Source organism: Papio anubis, chromosome 3 (assembly GCF_008728515.1).
Source record: "Papio anubis isolate 15944 chromosome 3, Panubis1.0, whole genome shotgun sequence".
Taxonomy (NCBI): domain Eukaryota; kingdom Metazoa; phylum Chordata; class Mammalia; order Primates; family Cercopithecidae; genus Papio; species Papio anubis.
This window is the reverse complement of record NC_044978.1, coordinates 100418004-100442014: the sequence shown is the minus strand read 5'-3', so window position 1 is coordinate 100442014 and position 24011 is coordinate 100418004. Positions and strand designations below refer to the sequence as shown.

Below are 24011 nucleotides of genomic sequence, written 5' to 3'. Positions count from 1 at the left end.
ATGGTGGCAGACAAGAGAAGAGAGCTTGTGCAGGGAAACTCCCCTTTATAAAACCATCTGATCTCTTGAGACTTATTTACTATCACAAGAACAGCACGGGAAACACCCGCCCCCGTGATTCAATTATCTTCCAATGGGTCCCTCCCACAACATGTCGGAAATATGGGTGCTACAATTCAAGATGAGATTTGGGTACGGACACAGTCAAACTCTATCAGTAGTTATCTAGAGAGAATGGCAGAGTTTTGCTCCAAAATTCTAAGTGTGTGAGCTGTGAATCCTGTGGGGGCCAGCCAAGTACTCCAAACAGCATCCCTATGAGCCAGGACCCTTCAAGCAACATTGGATTTGCTGGGTCATACGGCCCAAATGGCAGAGCAACTTGAACAGGAGTCTGGACCTGCTGCAGAACATTCTCTTGTCCTGGTCCCTATTCAAAATAAGCAGTTTTTGGGTTACAAGGTAAATGGGCCAAAGTAACAAACACAAATCAGAAATATGTTGCCTCCAAAATCCAAAGAAAAGCCACCAGACACAATGCTTTTTTTCTGATTAAAAGGAGAGGTCATATGCAACAACTTATCTTTCACCTTAGAAGGGATATCTCAACATGCCTCACAGCCCTAGACCCCTAGAAATTTCACTGACATGGATAGCCCATAAAATTTAGCGGGATTTCTTTCTCATCTTTTGGCCAGTACAGGTCTTACCAATACGTAATTGCTACTTTCGGCTCAGCAGGTCCAGGCATCATGTTTGCAAGTTTGTGGCCTCTGTGATGTTATTGCAGTGTTACTGATTTCTTTTAAAAACAAGCTAACTGATTTTTTTTTTTAAAAGAGTCAGTGTCTCCATTTGGTACTCTTTCAACCATGAACTGTTAAAAATTTCAAGGTTTCTGTGTCTTTACATTAGTGCCTTCATTAAATTGAGAGCAGAATGGTGCTGATAAACCAGAAATGAGCCCTGAAGAAAAGAGTGTTTATTGAGGATTGCTGAGAAAAGGACATTTAGTAACTGTTGTGGCTATCACTGGTTTAACTGCAAATGGGCTAATCAGTTAGACAGCTAGAAATCATGAGAAAAATTGTAGTAATTATTGATAATACAGAGAGTCAATACAGGTTAATTAAATAACTATTTAGTCATAGATTTCAAAATGATTTGATTGGCCAATTTTTAATTTTTTTTTTGAGATGGAGTCTTGCTCTGTCACTTAGGCTGGAGTGCAGTGGCATAATCTTGGCTCACTGCAACCTCCACCTCCTGGGTTCAAGTGATTCGCTTGCCCCAGGCTCCCGAGTAGCTGGGACTACAGGTGCCTGCCACTACTCCCAGCTAATTTTTTTTTTTTATTTTTATTTTTAGTAGAGATGGGGTTTCACCATGTTGGCCAGGCTCATCTCAAACTCCTGATCTCATGATCCACCCACCTCAGCCTCCCAAAGTGCTGGGATTATAGGCGTGAGCCACTGCGGCCAGTTGATCTTTTTTTTTTTTTTTTTTAAAGCTAGGGGCAGGTTCAGTAATAGTTCCTGCTGGATAAAAGGTGAGTTTGAAGTCAAATTCTCAAACCATGCTGGAGTATGTAAAAGCTCTTAGAGATGTAGGGCAGAAGTCACTAGTTCTACTATGTGAGTATCAGTTCTTGATAAGTTTAGCAGAGGTTCTAGATGGTGTCAGTGGGAACTGCGCCAGGGTCAAAGTGATACTAACCTTCCCTGGACCCACTGCAAAGTGCTTGATTGCTTATTGAATAGATGAGATCCATTAAGTACAAACCCAAGAGGTAGCAGAATGAAAACTTTAGTGTTCAGATGGTTGAGGAAAAGAATAAGAAGTCGCCTTGTCCTCCGTGCCGATCTGTGAATAGTGCTACACTGATGTGATTCCTGAGAACAGAAAAAAAAAAAAAAAAAAAAAAAAAAAACCCCACAAAACTCTGCTTTAAAGGATTTGTAATGAAATTCTATAGTCTGTCTCAGGATTCCAGACTGGGTGGGACAGTCCTGTCTGGCTATTCTTCCTTGATCCTAGACTTACTCCGTTGCACTGACACAGTTTATGTCTTTTGGCTTCTTATTCTGCTCTCATTGGAGAGCACTACGTGCGGATGAAACAGCCCTGTGACAATCACTGTCCTCTGACCACATTCCTCTTTCCCGGACTAAATCTTAGACAACAGCTCAGACCAGTAATAGATTCCCGCTGGCATGGTCCTATTCTGGGGAGACAAAAGAGATGCAATTGGTACATGTTCTGCAGAATCTTTCAATTAACTCATGCACCAGATACTGGTGGAACAGATGACCTTCCAATTCTGAGATTCAAAGGGTCAATGATTGAAGTTTCCACCCATATCTTGGATGTGTTGCCTCTTTGAATAGTGACCACTAACTCATGTGACGTAGGAGTAAAGGAAAACAATCCAGAGCTGTCTTTTGTCCTTTTATGGTTGGGAACTGCTTTTGTGATATAATCTGGGCCCTATGGTGACAGGTGACTTAGGAATGCATGTGTTAGCTACGCAACCCTTCACTGTCCGAAGTCCTCAAAGACAGTCACAGGAGCCCCACAGCTGGCATCAGGAAATCTCATGAAATCTCCTGAAGCACACACATTATGGTTCAAATTTCTATGACCTAAATGCAGCAGCCCCTTTGGGCAACTATTGCTGTGTTTTTGGTTTTGCTTTGTTGTTTTGCTTTTTGCTTTTAACATCACTGAGTCCATGAACAGTGGCTCAAATGATGACATTTTTGTGTACTATTTCTTAGCAATGAGGAGAAATCCTTTTTACTTGAAGGGACCGTGAGGAGTGGGGAAACAAGCCCTGGAGTCTTAAAAAGATCTTGGCTTGGCCACCTGGGCCATTTTCTAGCTTCTTAGGACCTCAGTTCCTACATCTGCAAAATGAGGTGACTGAACTATCGAGGGTCCCTCCTAGATATAAATTCTATGAACTGTTTCTTTAAAAAACTAAGAAAGTTTAGAACATATCTGGCTCATAAAACTTATAACTTTATCAATTACCTATTAATTACATGCATTATGTTTTTTCCATTCCTGGTTTGTTCGCCAACTTTTGCTAGTGGTGTTATTGCTGTGGCTTATTTTGCAAAATAAATGACCTTCAGGGCCTGGGAGAGGCCAGAGTATGGTCTGTAAGTTGCTAAAAGACAGCCAAGTTGTTTCATGTCTCCTCTTTATGTCAGGATGCAGGTCTCTACTCCTAGGGAAGAACATGCTCATGGAGAACAAATAGGTCACAGTCCTATAATACGAATCCCCAGGCCCCGTCATCCCACTGCTACCCTGGGGTCAGGCCCAGTGAGGTTTTCTGAGAAGAGTGACTAACATGTGAATCTCAAATCTGCACAGAATATGTGAACCTGCCTTCAGACACACTTCTAAGACATCAGGAAATTACATGAACCACTCAGGGTTCCTTTTAAGTCCTGAGGTTCTACTCTTAGGGGCAAAGTCGCGCCTCAGACAGCCTTGGAATTATGAGCCAATGATACGAAGAGACAGCTTCAGTCACCAACCAATTCTGCCCCAGTATATCCAGACTGTGCTAACCTGTGTTTGTCTGTTTGCTTTTCTTGGTGTCGTGTGTATTGAGGAATATGCACTCTGCCTGGACTCCTGCTCCAATAATCCTGTAACTTTATATCCTGCATGCTAAACTCAGCCTATCTATGGATCACCAGTGCTATTCAACGCTACCTTCACAAGATCCCTGTTTCCACTCTATTCGGTGCAGATCTGGGACTATGGCTAGCCAATGCGTATTGACTGCAGTCCTACAGTCAATACTATAGCCTTGAGCTGGCACTGGCACAGCACAGAAATTCTTGAGTTCCTGATGCCAGTGAACCCACAGAAAGTTAGGAGAGTATGCTGCTTTTCACAATTCACAGTTTTCCTAATTCTGGCCTCCTGTGGGAAGTTGAAGCCTGTTAGGGGGAAAAAAAATGCCTGGTAGCACCTGATGGAGTTATCTCTACCTAGGCGTTCAAATAGTTGGGTGGTGTTAGAGATGGTTGTGCCGGTGGTGTGTGTGTGTATTGGGAGTGAACTGAAAGAGTGTGTAAAGTTTTTCCTTGAGGGTATGTAAAGCCCAGATAAGTAAGGTAGTTTTTTGGACTAAGAGGAATCTTAAGGCCAGTGTTCTTCAAATAGTGGGTGATAGATAGCCCATTTAGTGAACCTTGCAATCAATTTAGTGGGTCATGACCAAAATTGCTTAATAACACTAAGTATAATAGAAAAGAAGAGAATAGAGTAAAATACAACATAATGTTGGTACTACTTCTTGATAATTCTGTTTGCAGTTTATACGCATATGTATACAAAACTTTATACATACACATGTTCTGATATAAAACATATTTCTTGCTCTGGATCAAGTAAAAAACATTTCAGAAATACTGATCAAGAAAAATGGCCACATTTCCCAGTAAGTTAGGCATTTAGATGCAAGAGTCAACAACTATTTATCTACACTCCATTGCATATGTGGCAGTCACTCTGCCTAAATGAAGCAAAAGCATTGTGTGCAAAAACAAGCTGAGAGCTGCCAGAGCGATTAAATAAGCTCTCTGACATTGCCAAAGCCAGAGCTGATGTTCACACTGCTGAGATCTCAACTTTGGCTTTGATCATTTTGCTTCTCAAGTACCAAAACTCTACCAGAGTTTCACAAAATCTTCCACTTCTCAATTAAGGAAAAAAGAACGCCTTATTAAACATGAGCCTTAGTGGTCACTGAACTTGGTTTTGAGCATAACCTAAATACTCATAATTTGGGGTGGAACTTTAAGAAAGTATTACGCTTTATTTTTCATATATGCTTCACTTTCAACATAAAATTCCGGCCTGGGCTAAAGGAAATAAAATCTGCACACACCGGACACATCTCTGCTGAATCGCATCACCTGATATTTTTCGAATGCCTTTCAAATATCAATTTCAAGGAGCTGGAAGTGACAGTGAAGTCACTATTTGATTTCTACGTGAGATCAGAGAAGTTAAGCTAACTGAACAAGGTTAGATGCTAAATGAGTGAAGAAACCAGGCCTCTCGACTCTGAGCCTGATGTCTAGACACTTGACCAGGCAGGCGCTGAGACCAGAAGACTCAGGCGGTCAAGGCACACTGTATTCCTCTCTATCAGTTTTTCAGGGCTTCCCTTCCCAGACCAAATATCCAAAGTATTTATATGCCACCAGGGCATTAAGTAAAAGATGGAAGAAGACTATTCTGGAACCATTAAATGGAAGCACTATATTATGCTCCTTCATACATCACGTGGGAAATTCCAGAACTTGTTACTAACTGCAGGCAGCTGTGCAGGATGAAGACATGAATGGATTCAAGGAATCTTTAGACACGTGCATCAAGGAAAAAATCCCAGTGGTTACTGAGGACAGTTAGCGCTATTTTGAAATATGCTTTAATTAAATGAAGTTGGTTGCAAGGGGAACGAATACTATTTTTTCCATAGATAGTAACATTAGTGAACTGTATTAAACTTTGGCCATGTGCCAGGCTTAAGGTTTCACATGTAACACCTCACAACCACTCTGTGAGGTATTATTTTCCATGTTTTATAGATAGAAAATGAAAGCTCAGAGAGGTGAAGTGATTTGCCCATTGTTACACAGTTAATCCCTGGCAGTGCTAAGACTCAGACCAAGTCTGTCTAATTCCAAGTACCACGCTCTTAATCATTTTGCTGCATTTCAAAAGTGTGTCTTGGGGATACTACTAGATTGAGAGCTCATTCTTTGCAAGGTGTTTGAGTTCTGGAGGTAGACATTGGTTCTGAGTCTCAATTTTCTTACCAGCTAGGAGACTTTGGGCAAGTTCCATAATCTGTTAAGTTTCTGCTCTCTTGTTTGTAAAATAGGAGTGATAATAATGCCCAGCTTATTGACTTGTAAGGAATAAATTAGATATGGTATACAAAGCACCTAGCAGAATGTCCAGCAAAAACATTAGCTATTATATTGCTAGCTAGTATTAAGAAATGTTTTATTAGATACCAATGATGGAACAAGAGAAAAAAAGACATTTTTAAAATTAATGAATGGGTATGTTTTGACCATTATATGGCATTTCTTACTTATTATCAAAACAGAGAAAAGGAATTAGGAAGAGGAAAAGAAGGGAAAGGAGAATAGTGGGATATAGAGAATCAAAATGTGAGAAAGAAAAAGGTAAAGAGGTAAAAGAATACTAGGAAGTACATAATGAGAAGGAACGTTAAAGAGCTTTAGATATTTTACAGGGCAATTCAGATTTATTTTGAAGATGGAATAAGGTTTCTTTATCTTGTTTTACCCAAATCCCAGGACATATTAGATCTCACTGGCACATGGCGGTATTCTGGATAGTAAGAAAACAATGTTAACTCTCCTGCAAGTTGCCTACAATTCTGGACAAACACATAAACTAGTAATGTTTGTAATAAATCAGATGCAAAGGCAGTAACGGGCACGCATACAATTTTAAATTACAGTTCAAAGAACCAGGAGACAAGGAATTTTCCTTTTTTCTAAGATGGCCAGAAACCAAACTATTTCCTAATAATGGCACAGATCTCAGCAGATGGGTGCAAGGCTCTGGGGTAAAGAGCAAATAGGCTCAGGGAGGCATCTCCCTTTCTCCAAAATACTCCAAGGGGTCTCTGCGGAGATGGAGGCTTTCATAGTCTCTGAAAGATAACTGCCAAGGCAGGTGTTTGGTATTCTGGTAAGATTTACTGCCTGTAAATAATGCATTGAGCCTTGATGGCATCTTAATTTTTAAAAATCGATGCCTATGACCTGCCTCATTATGATGGGAGCAAAGTAGGCACTTAATAAATACCTAGCTGGCTGAGTTTTAGTTCTAGCTCATCAAAAGTGAGCAGATTAATTACTAAAACCTTTAAAACACAGAGTCTTCCAGGTATGAGCAACACCAGGTTCCTCAAATGTGCATTTTTCCATAGTAAGATGTCAGCTCTGACACAGGACAAATTATTTTGAGAAATAGTTTCTAACCACTTGAATGAAGGAAGCTCTCTGAAAACAAATCGCACTGTGCTGTTCTCCGCGATGCTCCTGATTCTTCAGTGGGAAACAAATAATGCTGCTAGTTTGTAAGAAGAGCCTGTATTGGAACGATAAGCTGAGTATTCTCTAGGGGGATCCCACAGCCCCCCACTGGAAAGATTCATTCCACATTCTGGTGCTGCTGTGATGTTTTGTTCATTTCCTTGGGTATACCATACAGAATCCTCAGCCTCGTAGAATTCACTCTCCCATGTTATTTATCTTGATAAAATACTGTGGAGTACTGTAAGTATGAGGCATCCCATGCAAAGTCCACTCCCAGGCTTCACAATAGGATTCTCTCTCTCTCTCTCTTTTTTCCTTTAAGATGGAGTCTCACTCTGTTGCCCAAGCTAGAGTACAGTGGTGCAATCCTGGCTCACTGCAACCTCCCCCTCCCGGATTCATGTGATTCTCCTGCCTCAGCCTCCTGAGTAGCTGAGATTACAGGCACACACCAACACGCCTGGCTAATTTTTGTATTTTTAATAGAGACGGGGTTTTGCCCTGCTGGCCAGGCTGGTCTTGAACTCCTGACCTCAGGTGATCCACCTGCCTCAGCCTCCCAAAGCGCTGGGATTATGGGCCTAAGCCACCGTGCCCAGTTCACAACAGGATTCTCTAGGTGAGTTTTTCTTTCCTACTTATCAATTGGAAGGCTGCCAACTACTGGAGGAGAGGAAGGCAGAGATCCTTTATGTAACTCTGAAAGCCAAAATGGTCTTTTCTTTAGATTCCTGAGTTACTATCAGCTGCCACTCAACCACTGCCAAATCACAGCTGGAAAAGTAGCTAATATATCATCAATTACTCCTAACAGAAGAAATAAAGCCAGGGCAAGAAAAGACTATCATGAGAATACTGCTTCACCATGTAGGAGTGATCTAGTAAGACAGACTCAAGAGCTTCAAAACATACAGTCCACGCCTGGGCCCCAACTCTTAGCTTATATGGCAGAAGGAGAGGTTGTAGTGTGCAAAAGGGTCTCATGTCACAGTGGGTTTTAGCCTTGCTTCTCCCACAACCCCATGACAGAGGATGATCACAGAGCTCAAAGCTTATTTGCAACTCCCTTGTCCTAGCAATATCACAACTCTTTCTCTCACATTCAACAAAGCTTATAAAAGTGCAGGAGAGAATGACTTGCAAAGGGCCAACTATGAATATATTCGAACTTTTTTGAGTATCTAAGTACTAATGCCAGTACCCAAGCACTGATTCTTAGTACTAGCCATACCAGTACTAGCACTAATACCAGTACCTAAGTACAACTAATAATAACAATGTTGGGGAATTCACTGTCTTAGAAAACTGCTGCCATGAATGCAGGAAGCTGGAAGCCATACTCTGATGTCATTAGAGTGACAACAGATGCCTGTTTCTTCCCCCATTTCCCAATTTCAGAGGGCAAGTACAGGGCCTTTTCTTTACATTCTGTACACTTACCTTCTGGGCTGCCTGAAGCCTACAGTTTCCTGATTAAACATGAGATTCTTCCATCTGGCAAATTATCCTCCATCACAGACATCACGCCATGGGAGTGTGCATGCCCCATGCAGAAGCTCAGTAGGGCACTTGGTATGTTATGACCAAAAGCTCCTACAGTATGAGTCAGGTGAGTGCAGTTACTGTTGGATTGGCTTTGGACATAGGTCTAATTCCAGTAAGGAGAAAACAGCCAATGGGGGATCCAGTCCAGGATTCTGCCCTGACAGTTGCTCTGAGAACCCTTGTGTGAAGCAGCTCAACTGCCCGCCCCGTGACTGTGCATTGCATGCATCCCTCCCAACCCTGCAGTTACAGACACATCAAGTAACCTCACTTGCAATCACCTTCCACCTAAGGCCCCATGTGAAGATATATAATCTTTTCATTAAAAGATATCAACGAAAAAGGAGGGAGATGAGAGGGCAGAGATGAGACGCTTTAGTCCCATTCAGCACTTTTTACTTTCAGAGGACAGAAAAATGGCAACTCAAGAAGTGTCTCTTCCCTCACATCTGACAAAGATTCGCTGAGAACCGCACTGCATATCAAGAGAGCTGGCTGAGAGCGCAGGCCAGTAGGTTGGGGCTCGAAATCACAGCTTTAGGTACCCTTCAGGCTGTAGCCAATGCCTCCTGCCCATCCTCCTCTCCATCAGTATCTACCTAGGGCAAATGCCAGACATTGCTTCTTTATAAAACAGACTAGGCATGGTACATAACATAGTCTACATTTTGCTTGAATCTTATGTAAAAGAAGAGAGAGAAAACGCAATTCAATGTTTGCAAGGAAAATAAAATCTGTTTACATGCCAGTGACCTTGAGTGCAAATTATCTGCTACCTCAACCAAACATTGGAAGTTTGATTTTTCCTTTACTTCAATGAAGGGCAATAGGGGACTGAGTGTTTGAGACAGAATATAGGTACTAAGGCACCATTAGGTATTCTGCTCTTGTATCTGACTTCAGGAAACACTTTGTCCCAGCCAAAGCAATGACTCATCCTATGCCACCAGTGTTACAATAGGAGCTTGATTTGCTGCAGTAGAGCAAACAGCGCAACACTCCTTAGAAAAGCTCTGCTCCAGCGTTTCTGGAAGATTAATTAAAGTCAGTGCAGGAAATGGAAAATCACTTTTACCATTTTACATTAAAGAGAGATGACCAAAACACAACTGAAAGTACCAAAGGCTTTAGTTCAGAAAGCCAGTAAATATTTCTGCATTTGTTTGCTTTTGGTTACTGTTGTTTAGTTTAGTTTTGTTTTTTTTTTTTGGCATGTGACAAAAGATAGTATAGGTATCAGAGCCAGGGAGATTTTCAGGGATTCTGAGATTAGACATTCTAAAGAAGTGATAAAATTGCTAGCAACCATAGACCAATGGTAACTGGTAGAGTCTTTTGATTTAGATTTCATACTTGGATTCATTCAACAATTATTTATTACTTATCCACTACGAGAAAGACTTTAGAGAAAATACTAAGATAACATAATATGTTCCTAATGTATTAAATAAGATAGGAAGTGATATACTCCATGAGAAGAGGGTGGTTATTTCAAGGATGGAATGATCATTTCTAAATGAAGGCAGCTTTCTTGTAGAAGGGAAAATGAGTTGGCTTTGAAGGATGAATAAAACACAGAACGTTTGGAAATCAGAGAAAATTTTGAGTAATGAGCACAAACAAATGAAGGTGAGAAAATGCAGGGAGTCAGGGAGCAGAGGGTGATTAATGCTGCCTGCAGCAGAGGACACTTAGGAGAGAGATCAGCTAGACTGGAAGGGCAGCTTAGGATGGGATTTGTGGGAGATTGTGAAACAGACCAAGGGCATGGCTATGTGGGAAACGTGTTCCACCTTCACGATTTGTGAGCAGGAGTTTTATTTAAAACTTTAACAAACAGAGCAGACAGGACAGCCACAGGGCTGGGCAGGGTCCTGGAGGGCCACTTGTGGGCCAGGTATTAACCCTTTCGTCACGGACTGTAGGGTGGTATGGGGGTATCCCAAGAAGGGTTAGAACAGCTAGTGTGTGGGAAATGGGAGGCATTTGGGAGTCTGAAGGAAATGACTATTTACCAATGAGTACAGAGTATTTCAGAATTTTACCACCTGATACAGCCACCCTGACATATATACTAGCTGAATTTTAGCAACAGAATAAAAAACACATCTACATCAAAGCCAATCTAAGCTGTGGATCTGTAGCCTGGACCTCTAGTTGGATGTCCGCAGGTACCTCCGTATGTCTAAAACCAAACCCATCATGTTCTTTCCTAAATGTGTAACACCTTATGATTACTTCACAAAATGGGAGCATAAGTCATCCAGGTGCTCACATCAAAACTCTGGGGATCATTATCAGGCCCATAAGATCATTGCCAGCATATGGACCCCCCTCCTGGTTTTAGGGAACCTCCATTATGTAAATTTTAATGGGAGCCAGGACTACTCCCTATTTCACACTCTATACTCCATATTTCACACTCTGTACTTCTGCCTTCAGAATCTTCTCAAGTTCCTGGAATGTTAGACTAGAAACCAAAACACAGTGGTCCTGAATCTCAGGTAGGCTCCCATTTTCCCAGTAAGACAATCCTCCTGTCTCCCAGCAAAAGAGAAAAAGAAGTGTCTTTGGAAGACTTTTTGATCAATTTAAATATATACTATCTTTGAACTCACGGACATAGAGAGCAGAAGCATGGTTCCAGAGGCCAGGAAGGGTAGTAAGGGGCTTTGGGGGAGGGGGGATGGTTAATTGATACAAAAAAAAAAGAAAGAATGAATAAGACCTACTATTTGAAAGTCCAATATGGTGACCACAATCAATAACTTAATTGTACATTCTTAAATAACTTAAAGAGTGTAATTGGATTGTTTGTAACTCAAAGGATAAATGCTTGAGGGGATAGGTACCTCATTCTCCATGATGCTTATTTCACATTACACACCCATGTCAAAACATCTTATGTACCCCATAAATATATATACCTGCTATGTATCCACAAAAATTAAAAAAAAAAGAAAGCCATTAAAAAAAATCCAATGCTATTTTACACTGGATAATGTGCTATTTTGGAGAAAATTATAATACATATTTGAGCAAAAAGCCAGGTGTTTTGTTTTTTAATATAGTGTATTTGTTTATAGACTAAGTTGCTACAAACAAGAGGCTCCAAAATACAGTGACTTAAACAAGTTAGGAGTTCATTTCTGTCTCTTCTAACATTCCTTATGTTGATGAGCGGCACAGGACAAGTAGATGCTGCCACTCTTTCTATTCTTCCTATTTTGTTGTTCCACCATCCCCTAAGGCCTTGATCTTTGGTTGATCACCATCTCCTAAGGCCTTGATCTTGATCTATGTTTGAGGCTCCCTCATGGGCACCACATCCACAGCCTACTCTTGAAGGGAGCGAGAGAAAGGCAAGGACAAGCTGATTTCTTTTAAGAGAGTGAGGCAGAAACTGCTCACACCACTGTTAAGAATTTAGCTGGTGGACACAGCCCACTGTAGGGGAATCTGGGAGGTAGACTCTACCCAGCCATCCATATTCTTTGTCAAAACATGGGGAAGTTCTATTAGTGAAAAGGATAAAGGGAAAATAGTGGGGGACATCAGGAGCCTCTCCAAACTTGGGACTCTCAAATGACAGTATCTATAGGATTTTCTCTGGGGTGGTTCATGCGCTTTAGGGGTGCATCCTTCTACCCTTTACCTGGTGCACCAGGCTGCCTGTAGTCACCATGAAGTGTACAAACTTCCATGTACTCTTGTTTTCACATAGGGTCCTCGCTCCTACCCTCCCTTGCCTGCTATCTTGGAGCCTGGTGGTCTTCTGATTTTCTTTTTCCAGAGGATGAACTTCTGGTTTTATGTGGTGGCAGAGGAGGCTTTTTCCCTATCAATCTGGAATGGGAGTAGGAAAATGGGGTTCAAGTGCTCCATGGACAGATTTTTTCTCCTAAAATCCCTATCCTTGACTTCCCATCGCCTGTGCCTCCTGTGACCCCCGACGTCTTTTTCTGAGCTTTTCAGGGGTTCTTTGGGTGCTCATCCTTGCAGGAACGTAGGTTCCTTACCACTTTCTCGCCATTCCTGCACCACTGTTAAGTCTTCATAGATCCTAGTTCAGGGCTACACATCTCCTAGTGTCACCAAAGCTTGCATGTCTATATCTTATTCTCTTTATTATTTAGGGGATTTGGAAGGAAAATAGCTTTATTATTTAGGAGAAGGAAGTGAAAATAGCTTTACTCTACGTGAAACTGGAAACATTTTTTTCATCTGTATACGATGCTATAACTGGAAATTTTATCTCAAGCCACAAATATCCATTTGCTTAAAATAAGGACAGTTTTATTTTTCCGTTCATCCTGTGGCTGTATACTCATGATATCCACAAAGTAACCACTAATTCTATTTCATTTTCAAGTGATTTTTAGAAGGTTTATTGGCAATGATATTCAAGATTTGCAATTGTGAAGTCATCCCCCACCCCAATACTCCACTAAATCTGTACTGAATTTCTTTGCTTCCTTTTATGATGACCTTCATAGGCATACAAACTAGCAGTGACAGAGGTAGTTTCAGGCTATTGTTTCTTACTTTGTCGTTCAAAATAAAGTAAATCAGAGAGTAGCCTGTAATACAAAATATTTTTGAAAATCTAAATATAAGGCAACTCTCTTTATTCTGAGATATTTTTGGGGAACAAAACTTACTTTATATTTTGGCATGAAAGAACCAGACTTTCTTATACCTTCCTATTTTTGCTCATGTGAGGCCATGTACATAGAATACGCCCTTCAGTGTCTCCCTCTGGCTCACTCCTACTCATCCTTCCAAACTCATTTCAGGTGCTGTCTCCTACAGGGAGCCTTCTTTGATCGCCTGATCACCTGATCACCTCCAAGAGCTCTTCCAAAGGCTGATCAGGTATTGCACCTGTGTGTTTCCACAGCACCCAATGTTACCCTTAAACTGCATTTCCTGTACTGTAATCTCTGGTTTATTTGTCAGTCTCCCCCACTAAACCATGAGCTCCTGGAGGGCAAGGTCCATGTCCTCCTTATCTTTACATTCCTAGCATCTATTAACCATGCCTGGAACATAGCAGTCTCTAGTTATGTATTCACTTATTAAATGAATAAGAGAAATGCCGGTTTCCAAAGAGAAACAAAAGTCCCTTGATAAAATTAGAGGCAGAGGAATTGGGAGCGGTAATTCACCTTAGTTGCTTTTATTCACTCATTCTCTCGGTGACTTTTATTAATTGAGCAAGCACAGAAAACTTCTATAAGACTCAATGAAACAGAATTTCAGAAATTAAAGTTTATCTTGGAGAACTGAACCATTGATTGATGGTCAGATAAAAAGATGTATAAACGTGTGCTTTCAGAATTTCTTTTACTCAAGGCCCTTTGGTTGCAATAAACAGAAATCCACTCAAGTTAGAAATGAGGACTAATGGATCCAGAAAGCACACAAGCCCTGTAATGAGTAACCACACTGGAGTGAAGAGCTAAGGAAAATTTCATAAGCACTTTATAGTCTGCCCTTTTCCATACGTCAACCAGAAACACAAAAGAAAATGGCAATTATTATAACATGGACTTTGTAGGCTGAACAGCTGATAACGCTCTGAGCTCCTTTCCTGCTTTCCCCCACTGTAGCCACCGTAATGCAGGCCCATCCATCATGCTGACAGCGTGGCAGGGCATCTGCAAACCTGGTGGGTGTGTGAATGGACTTAATCACAGCTGCACAGTGGAACTCTTGGGGGGGCGGGGCAGCACAGCTCACCAGACACATAAGAATAAGTTTCTGAAATAAGTTTAAGGAATGGCCTGAAGTCACAGAAGACAAACCTAAGAATCCTCTTTTTGAAGATCAAAATGGGTGTGGTGGCTTATGCCTATAATCCTAGTGCTTTGGGAGGACTGCTTAAGGTAGAGTTTGAGACAAGCCTGGGCAATACAGCAAGATCCTGTTTCCACAAAAAAAATTAGCCAAGTGTGATGGCTCATGCTTGTAGTCCCAGCTACTAGGGAGGCTGAGGCAGGAGGATCGCTTGAACTCAGGAGTTGGAGGCTGCAGTGAGTCACGATCACACTACTGCACTCCAGCCTGCATGACAAAGTGAGACCCTGTATTTAAGAAAAAGAAAACGATCAGGCATGCAGTTGGCTAAATAGAAAAGCAACTGTGTCTGAGCTCTGCTTCAATTGGCCTCCTAATGCCAGAAAAAAAGGCAAACCAGGAAAAAATGTACAATACACAAAACAGTGTTGATGAGTTTTGTGTAATTTGTTCCTCCAAGGAATTTCTCTGTGGTACCCCACTCCTCCTCCCCAGTCTATGTTAGGAATCCCCCTACCTAACCTCCACATGCTACAGTGCAATCCTTTGGCATATCTCTATCAACAGTGTTTTTTGTCCACGTCCTCCCTGATCTTCCCCACTTCCTGAGGTGGGGAATAATGCCATTTCTTATAACCCATTTCATATGCCTTTTGGGACAAGAAAAAGTATACACATCTAATAAATGAATACTATGTCTTACAGCTCTGTATTATCAGTGTCTAGTATGTGTCTGGAGCATATCAGATGGATGAATAAGAAAAAGAATAATTGAAATTGAAATATCTGGAATTTAATGGCCTTTTAAAAGTCCTGTTAAAAAAACCTGTCATAGGTTTAATCATTCCTCCTGACTTTCATCTCATTCATTTCACACCCAAACAGCAGAACAGATGTTCATCGGTACTATCTAAAGTGTGCATATTCTACAAGTCTATAATTTTGAGGTAATTATAAGATAAAGCTTTTTGTGTTAGTCTGGTGTTGTTAACACGTAAGAGTCTGGGGCAGGGGGTGGGAGCGGGGGTCCCAGGACATGGGGACGCTGAACGCTCACTGACTCTGAAGATGGCTAACTTTGTTATCACAAAGGTTGATTTAACTTGACAATATCTATCCTATTTCTAGATTTAGACACTTGTTTTTAAGGTGCAAAGACAACCTGAATCCAGGTTCAGTCCTGCTTATTAAATGCAATGAGATGACATCTAGGTCATCTCAATTCAGCTAAACTTAGGGGAGAGGGAAGTTTTGATGGCTCTCTGTATCATTCTTGGATGAAAACATTCTTAGATGAAACATGTCAACATGTACTCTGACATTAAAGGCCAGTCTCCACGTCTGCGAATGGAGCATGATGACACCCACTTCATAAGGCCATGCTAATCTCTTTCTTGTTTCCCCAAGGAAATAAAAATAACCTCTCAAATTATCTTCCCATAGACATCTCACAAAATGAAAGTTTCTAAGTTCTATAATATTATTATTAAATAATATTTATTATTATCATTTTTTGAGCCTGTCGTGCAGGCGGGAGTGCAGTGGCACCATCTTGGCTCACTGCAACCTCTGCCTCCCGGGTTCAAGTGATTCTCCTGCCTCAGCCTCCTGAGTAGCTGAGATTACAGGCACGTACCACCATACCCAGCTAATTTTTGTATTTTTAGTAGAGACGTAGTTTCACCATGTTGGCCAGGCAGGTCTCCAATTCCTGACCTCAAGTGACCTGCCCTCTTCGGCCTCCCAAAGTGCTGGGATTACAGGCACGAGCCACTACACCCCACCTGAAGTGCTGATGTAATTTTTACATAAGTTTAAAAAACTCTGAACTTGGTGCTTTTGGTGACTCTGTTTCCTAATCAGTGAAAGGAGGGACTTTGAACTAACTGATCTTTAAAACCCTAACTACAAATTTCAGGAAGGACGTAAATGGGCAGCTCACAAAAGAAATAAAAATGGCCAGTACACAGGTACAGATATTTTCTTTCTTTTTTTTTTTTTTTTTGAGACAGAGTCTTGCTCTGTTGCCCAGGCTGGAGTGCAGTGGCGCGATCTTGGCTCACTGCAAGTTCCGCCTCCCGGGTTCACGCCATTCTCCTGCCTCAGTCTCCTGGGTAGCTGGGATTACAGGTGCCCGCCACCATGCCCAGCTAATTTTCTGTATTTTTAGTAGAGATGGGGTTTCACTGTGTTAGCCAGGATGGTCTCGATCTCCTGACCTCATGATCCACCCGCCTTGGCCTCCCAAAGTGTTGGGATTACAGGCATGAGCCACCATGCCTGGCCACAGGTACAGATATTTTCAATATCAGTAGCAACCAAAAAAGTAAATTTACAAAATGAAATACCGTCTTTAAAAAAAATCAGATTGGCAAAGACAGAATAATATCCTTCTTTAGCAGTGTCAGGAAGAATCACTTTCATCACTGTACAATATCTGGAGTGGCTATTTGGCAATATGTATCAAAAGTCCTAAAATAACGTGGCAGATTGTATTTTCCAGAAATGGCTGCACCGCTATATCCATCCTCTCCATGTTCTTACAATGAGTTGTTGATGCTGCTCCATTGACAGGTGGGAGTCTATGTGACCTGCTCCACCTGGGTGGGCCTGTGACTGTAGTGGAAGGGATGCTGCATGGTTTCCAAGGCTAAGTTAGAAAAGAGGACAATGCTTTCACCTGCAGCTCTACTGGGACACAAGGCTCTGAAGCCCTAAGTGGCTATGTAAGAAGTCCAGCTACCCTGAAGCCAACATGTAGAGAGACCACATATAGAGAAAGATGCCAGAGGGATGCCAGCTGTCCTAGCTGTTCTAGCCCCCTGATCTTTGACTCTTCCCAGCACTGGCAACACACATGTGAGTGAAAGAGCCTTCAGAAGATTCCAGCCTGCAGTCTTCAAGCCTCCCCAGCCAATGTCAATTAGAGTAGACATAAGTTGTCATGACTGAGTCATATCCAGACTGCAGATTCGTGAGTAAATTAAATGTGGTTGTTGTTTTAAGTACTCAGTTTTGGGGCAGTTTGTTATGTAGCACTGGATAACTAGAAAATTATGTAGACTGCTGGGTTAAAAGACATTTATATATCTGGATGGATAAATAATTAGTTCAGAGGTAGTTGTTACATAGCACTAGATAACTAGATTATACAATACATATAACATATATCTTCATGTTATAGATATAACATTTATAATATATGAAAGTACACATTGCTAGGTTATAAGATATCTATACATATCTCCTATATTTATACATACTACACATATATGCCCATATTTATATCTACTGACTGATTCATCCATCGCTCTATCTACGTGTGTGTGTGTGTGTGTGTGTGTGTGTGTATGTATATGTAATATTTTTTTTTTTTTTTTTTTTCTTGAGACGGAGTCTCGCTCTGTCACCCAGGCTGGAGTGCAGTGGCCGGATCTCAGCTCACTGCAAGCTCCGCCTCCCGGGTTCACGCCATTCTCCTGCCTCAGCCTCCCGAGTAGCTGGGACTACAGGCGTCCGCCACCTCGCCCGGCTAGTTTTTTGTATTTTTTAGTAGAGACGGGGTTTCACCATGTTAACCAGGATGGTCTCGATCTCCTGACCTCGTGATCCGCCCGTCTCGGCCTCCCAAAGTGCTGGGATTACAGGCTTGAGCCACCGCGCCCGGCCATATGTAATATTTTTAACCTAGATATTTCAGTTCTAAGAATTTCTGCTAGGAAAATACCTAGAAAGTATACAAAAATATGGTTACATGGCATTCTTTCTAAAACTAAATACTGTGAAACCATTTAAAATGTTCAGCAACAGGCAAATGATTAAACATTTTATATGAATACAATCAATAATAGATAGTTAAAAAAAGTGATAATGTGAAGCTGCATTTAATGACAAGCTAGTGAGTAATGAATCAAAATTTTGATTAAAATCAAATCAAAATCAACCCAATTCTTTGCACCCAAGGTCCATCTTTCTTACTAATCTTTTATAGGACTTAAATGCATACAAGTGAATTTAATCTATAAAAAACTAGATTAATCATACTCATCATGGCTCATGCCTGGGTCTCTTTAAACTATGTATTTATTTACACAAAGATATTAATGCATATTGGTTTCATTTTATAAAAAGGAATTATAATCTATAACTGATTCTATAATTTGTTTTCTTCATTTTATTATATATTTCATAGATATCCCTCCAGGCCACATATTTAAATTTAACTCATTCTTTCAACCTTTCCCCCTATTAATAGACATTTCAGCTATTCCAGGTTTTTTCTTTTATATCACTATAAGCAATGTTAAAATAAATAAAGATATTCATACATCTTAGGCACTGATGCTTTTATTTCTATAGCATAAATTCTAAATTATGAGATTGCTGGGTCAGTGTGAATTGAAATGTTAATATACATTGCTAAATTACATTTCAACGGGGTTATAGCAATTCATACTCCAAAAAGTGATGCATGAGATTTCCCTGAATCTTCACCAACAACACATCCCTCCCCATCTGATTGGTGGGAAATGGTCTGAAGTTATGCATTTTTAACATATTTAAAATATAAACATTTATAATACATTGCAAATATTTTTTTTTCTGTTTGCTTTTTAATTTTCTCATGGCATATTTTGCAGCACAAAAGTTTTTTTTTTTTTCAGTCTTTGAAAATATTTTTATTGGTTGCATCTAAATTAATCTTTCTTTTGCTGCCCATTTTCAAGGTATTGAGCATTCTTCAGTTTCCTTCCCTCCACCCTGTTTTCTCATGTCATTGAGCCATCGTCCTATGTGACTCCTGGTTCCCATATGTCATCTCTGCCCCACAGTGGCCCACCTGTGTGAGTAGTTCAAGGCTGACATCTCTTCTGACTGGTTAGTGCCTAGTCCTGCCAATATTCAATGCTGAATTTTGAATGTCGTCTCTGACTGAAATTAGTTTCCTTAGCCACCGTGTTTGCTCAGGCTGCCACAATAAAGTACCACAACATGGGAGGCTTAAACAAAAGACATTGATTCTCCCTCAGTTCTTAGAGGGGAAGTCTGAGATCAAGGGCTATGTTCCCTCTGAAGGCCCTAGGGGAAGAGCTTTCCTTTCCTCTTCCAGCTTCAGGTGGTGGCTGACGATCTTTGGTGTTCTTTGGCTTGTAGACACATCACTCCAGTCTCTTCACATAGCCTTCACATCCTCTTCCTTGAGCATGTTTTTCTCTCCAAAGTCCCCCTTTTAAGGACATCAGTCATGCTGGATTAGGGCCCACCCTAATGACCTTACTGTAACTGCATCACCTTTGTAAAGACCCTGTTTTTGTTAAGTAAGGTCACATTCTGAGGTCCTGGGGATTAAGATTCCAACATAGCATTTTTCAAGGACACAATTCAGTTCTTAACAGCCACCAGCTACCCAGCCCAGATAACTCAGGCTGTGGTGGAGGCCTAGATTCATGCACAGATGGTGGGCAGGGCAAACCCACAGTTGGAAAATATGTTCTTGTCTTAGAACTCTGGCCAGAGAAAGCATGCCCTCTTGAACTCCTTCTTCCCAACCCTTGTCTTGTAGGTGCATCTACACAGATATAGATGCATGTAGTTTGTCTTTTCCTGTGTGAATGAGATCATAAAAGTTTTAAATTTTCTATAGCCAAACCAATCCATTTTTCCCTGTACGGCTGCTTAGACTGTTGTTTCAAAAGCTGAATCTACTATCAACAATGAGCATTTGTGGATGTGGGAGCAGTTAACAGACTAATCTGGACATGGTTGTACTTTCTACTGTAAGCATGTGGTGTGTGACCTTCAATTAGTACTTTGCTGCCACTGTCCTGAGAGACTGTATACTTGTGCAACTGTGAGTTCTAGACAAATGGTTTGTCTGATACTTTTGTTCAAAGAGAGCAATTCCACTACTCAAAAAACTTAGCTTTTACTGATAGAGATGTGAGCTGGTATTTAATGAGTCTGTAGCACTACAGAGCATGCTAATCTCTCTCTTGTTTCCCCAAGGAAATAAAAATAACCTCTAAAATTATCTTCCCATAGACATCTCACAAAATGAAAGCTTCTAAGTTCTGTAATATTTCATTGTTCCTAAACAGAATCCTTAAATGGTTTATGCAAATCCAGGTGGCTCCAGCTTTAGATGTCTTATCTGTTTTTGATGAAAGCTCTGACTTGACAAATACCCCCAAGATGTATTGTTTTATGGCATTTGGTCAGATAAGACTTAACGGGAGCTTTTACAATTTTTTCCCGTACTCCCACTGTATCTTCAAGGATACAATTATATGAATATAGGGTAAGGCATTTTATTTCTTTTAAAATCCATAGTTTGTAGACACATTAAAGTCTACTATATCACAGTATACATACAAATGCAATGAATTGTTGAAAACATGCCCTTAAACACAACAGGACTCTACTCTATGAATTAAATTGGAGGTGGAACAGAGGGTGTATCTTGCTTAAATTCCTGATTGTGCTTAGCAGAAAATCATTCCCTTGGCTTTAATAGCACCACTATACTAATTTCTAAGCCTATATGTTCAGCTTTAGTCTTCTACTTATGTTCCAGTTGTCTACTGAAACATTTTCACTTGAAGCCACATCATATATAATTGTCATATGAAAATGAATTAATCAATACCCCCACCGTTTCCCAGTTTCTAGTACCACTAAGGCTTTAAACCTGGTGGTTACCTTTGTCCTACTCCATGCTTTTCCTTTACCCTATCAAATCCTGGCTCTTTAACCATTCTTGGTTGACTCTTTAATCATTTTTCTCTAAGCTTTGTTTCATTATTTTCCCTTTTTACAAAAATAATAGTTTTATTACAACAAACAGAGTTTAAAAATTTATGGAATCACCACACAATGTTCACAGCAGCGTTATCTATCACTGTTGATAAGTGGGAAGAACCTAAATAAATATCCATCAACTGATAAATTAACAAGATGTTATACAGATCCACACAATGGAAAATATTATTTAGTCATAAGAGGAATGAAGTACTTATTCATGCTACAATATGGATGAACCTTCACATTACGCTATGTGAAAGAAGCCAGAGTAATTCCATTTATTCTGATAGTCTGATAAGGCAAAACCAGGGGACAGAAAAGAGGTCAGTGATTGCCAGGGTCTATCAGAGAGGAGGAACACGGAGTGATTGCTACTGAGTATCAATTTGTTTCAAGGGTGATACTGAGTATCAATTTGTTTCAAGGGTGATGAAAACTCTAAAATTGGATAGTGGTGATGGTTGCATGACACTGTGAATATAGTAAAAAACACTGAGTTGTATACTTTAAAAGGGTGAATTTTTTGGTGTGTGAATTATATCTCAATAAAGCTATTATTAAAAATGATGGAGTCTACTAGATCTAGTGAGTCCAGAGAGATTGCAGGATACATCAATATATAGACATCAACTGTCTTTCTACATAATAAACAACTGAAAATTGAAATTACAAAAATGACACCATTTGTAAAATAGAACATAGTTAGGGATAAATCTGACAAAAGATATGAAAGATCTGTATGCTGAAAACTACAAAACAATTATAAGAGAAGTAAAAAATAACCTAAATAATTGGAGAGATATACCATATACATGGGTTGGAAGACTCAATATTGTTATTAATTCTCCCCAAATTGACTTATAGATTCAACACAATTCCAATCAAATTCTCATCAGGCAGTTTTGTTGAAGCTGACTGATTCTCAAATTCATATGAAACTGCAAAGTATCTAAACTTGCCAAAACAGGTTTTTAAAAGATGAACAAAACTGGGGAAATAACACTATCTGACTTTAAGTCTTATAAAGGCGCAGTAATCAAGTAATACAGTGTGGTATTGGCATAAACATAACTAGATAAAAGACAAACCAGAAGACAAGAAAGATAAACAATACAGAGTCCAGCTCATGTATATACTGACAACTGATTTTTGACCAAAGATGTAAAGGCAATTTAGTGAAGAAATGTTAGACTTTTCAACAAATGATGGTTAAAAAAACAACTGTATATTCCTATGCACAGCGATGCATGTCTATAGCTCCAGCTACTCAGGAGACTGAGGCAGGTGGATCTCTTGAGCCCAGGAGTTCAGCCTGGGCAATATAGCAAGGCCCTGTCTCTAAAAATAAAATAAAATAAAAATTTCAAAACCTGCCCTTCCAAAGATACTTTTAAGAGACTGAAATTATAAGTTATAGACTTGGAGAAGATATTGATAAATTCTATACCTAACACAGCATTTGAATCCAAAATATATTTTAAAACTCACCCAAGTTAATATAAGTAAACAAATCATCTAATTAAAAACTGAGAAAAGATATGAACATTTCACAAAGTAGATATACAAATGGTAAATAAGCACATGAAAAAAATGTTATGTAAAACTAGTTATTAAGAAAGATGCATGTTTTAAGCACTTAGGGATGCTGAGGCGGGTGGGTCACTTGAGGTCAGGAGTTCAAGACCAGCCTGGTCGATATGGTGAAACCCTGTCTCTACTAAAAATACAAAAAAAAAAAAAAAAAAAATTAGCTGGGCCTGGTGGTGGGCACCTGTAATCCCAACTACTTGGGAGGCTGAGGCAGGAGAATCTCTTGAAACCAGGAGGCAGAGTTTGCAGTGAGCTGAGATTGCGCCACTGCACTCCAGCCTGGGTGACAGAGTGAGACTCCATCTCAAAAAAAAAAGAAAGATACATGTTTTAAACTATAGTGCTAAGCACCTATTACATTAGCTAAAACTACAAAGACACTGTGTGCTAACTGTTGGCCAGGATGTGGCAAAAGGGACCTCATATACTGTGATGGGAATGCAACTTTGGAAAACACTTGGGTAACTGCTTAAAAAGTTAAGCATACATCTGCCTTAGGATCCAGCCATTTCACTCCTAGGTATTTACCCAAGAGAAATGAAAACATGCCCAACCAAGATGAAAGACATCTAGAATATTCACAGAAGCCCCAAATAGGAAACAATCCAAATGTCCATCAAGAGGGGATAAACAAATTGTGGTATAACCAAACAATGGAATACTACTTGGTGATAAAAAGGAATTAACTTGGCAATAAAAAGGAATGTTAGAGCATTTGTACATGCTATAACATAGAGGAATCTGAGTTAATCAGAATAATTATGTTGAGTTTAAAAAGGTAGATAAAAAAGAGAACATACTGTATGATTCCATTATATAAAATTCTAGAAAATGTAAACTAATCTATGGTGACAGGAAGCAGATTAGTGGTTGTCTGGGGATGAGTAGGAGAGCAGAAACACAAAGGGGTAAGGAGCAGGAAGGCGGAATTACTGTACATATGCTCCTACCATGGGAGACTTGAGTTGGCTTTCATTTTTCTCCGTGTTTGTAACTTATTATAACTGCAATAAACACTATTATTCACTAATATTTTTTGTACATCCTTAGGTATTTCTTCATGGTGCATAGTATATACACAACACACGTTCTTCAGTGACTTAATCATTGGAAGGTCCATTTTATAGCTGCTCGAATATAAAGTCTGAATACGTAAATTGCTAGGTC

General features: G+C 40.0%; 1 protein-coding gene across 4 annotated transcripts in view; it reads right to left on the bottom strand.

Annotated features, from left to right (window-relative positions):
- CRACD (capping protein inhibiting regulator of actin dynamics) overlaps positions 1-24011 on the bottom strand; it is a 278246-nt gene that overhangs the window by 72922 nt on the left and 181313 nt on the right. The window contains exon 1 of one of the 4 annotated variants that reach the window (XM_009207057.4): positions 8550-11447. The exons of the other annotated variants lie outside the window; for them this stretch is intronic. The gene's annotated coding sequence lies outside the window, so the exon portion shown is untranslated. Of the gene's footprint in view, positions 1-8549; positions 11448-24011 lie in introns of those variants that run through there. 4 annotated transcript variants of the gene reach the window in all.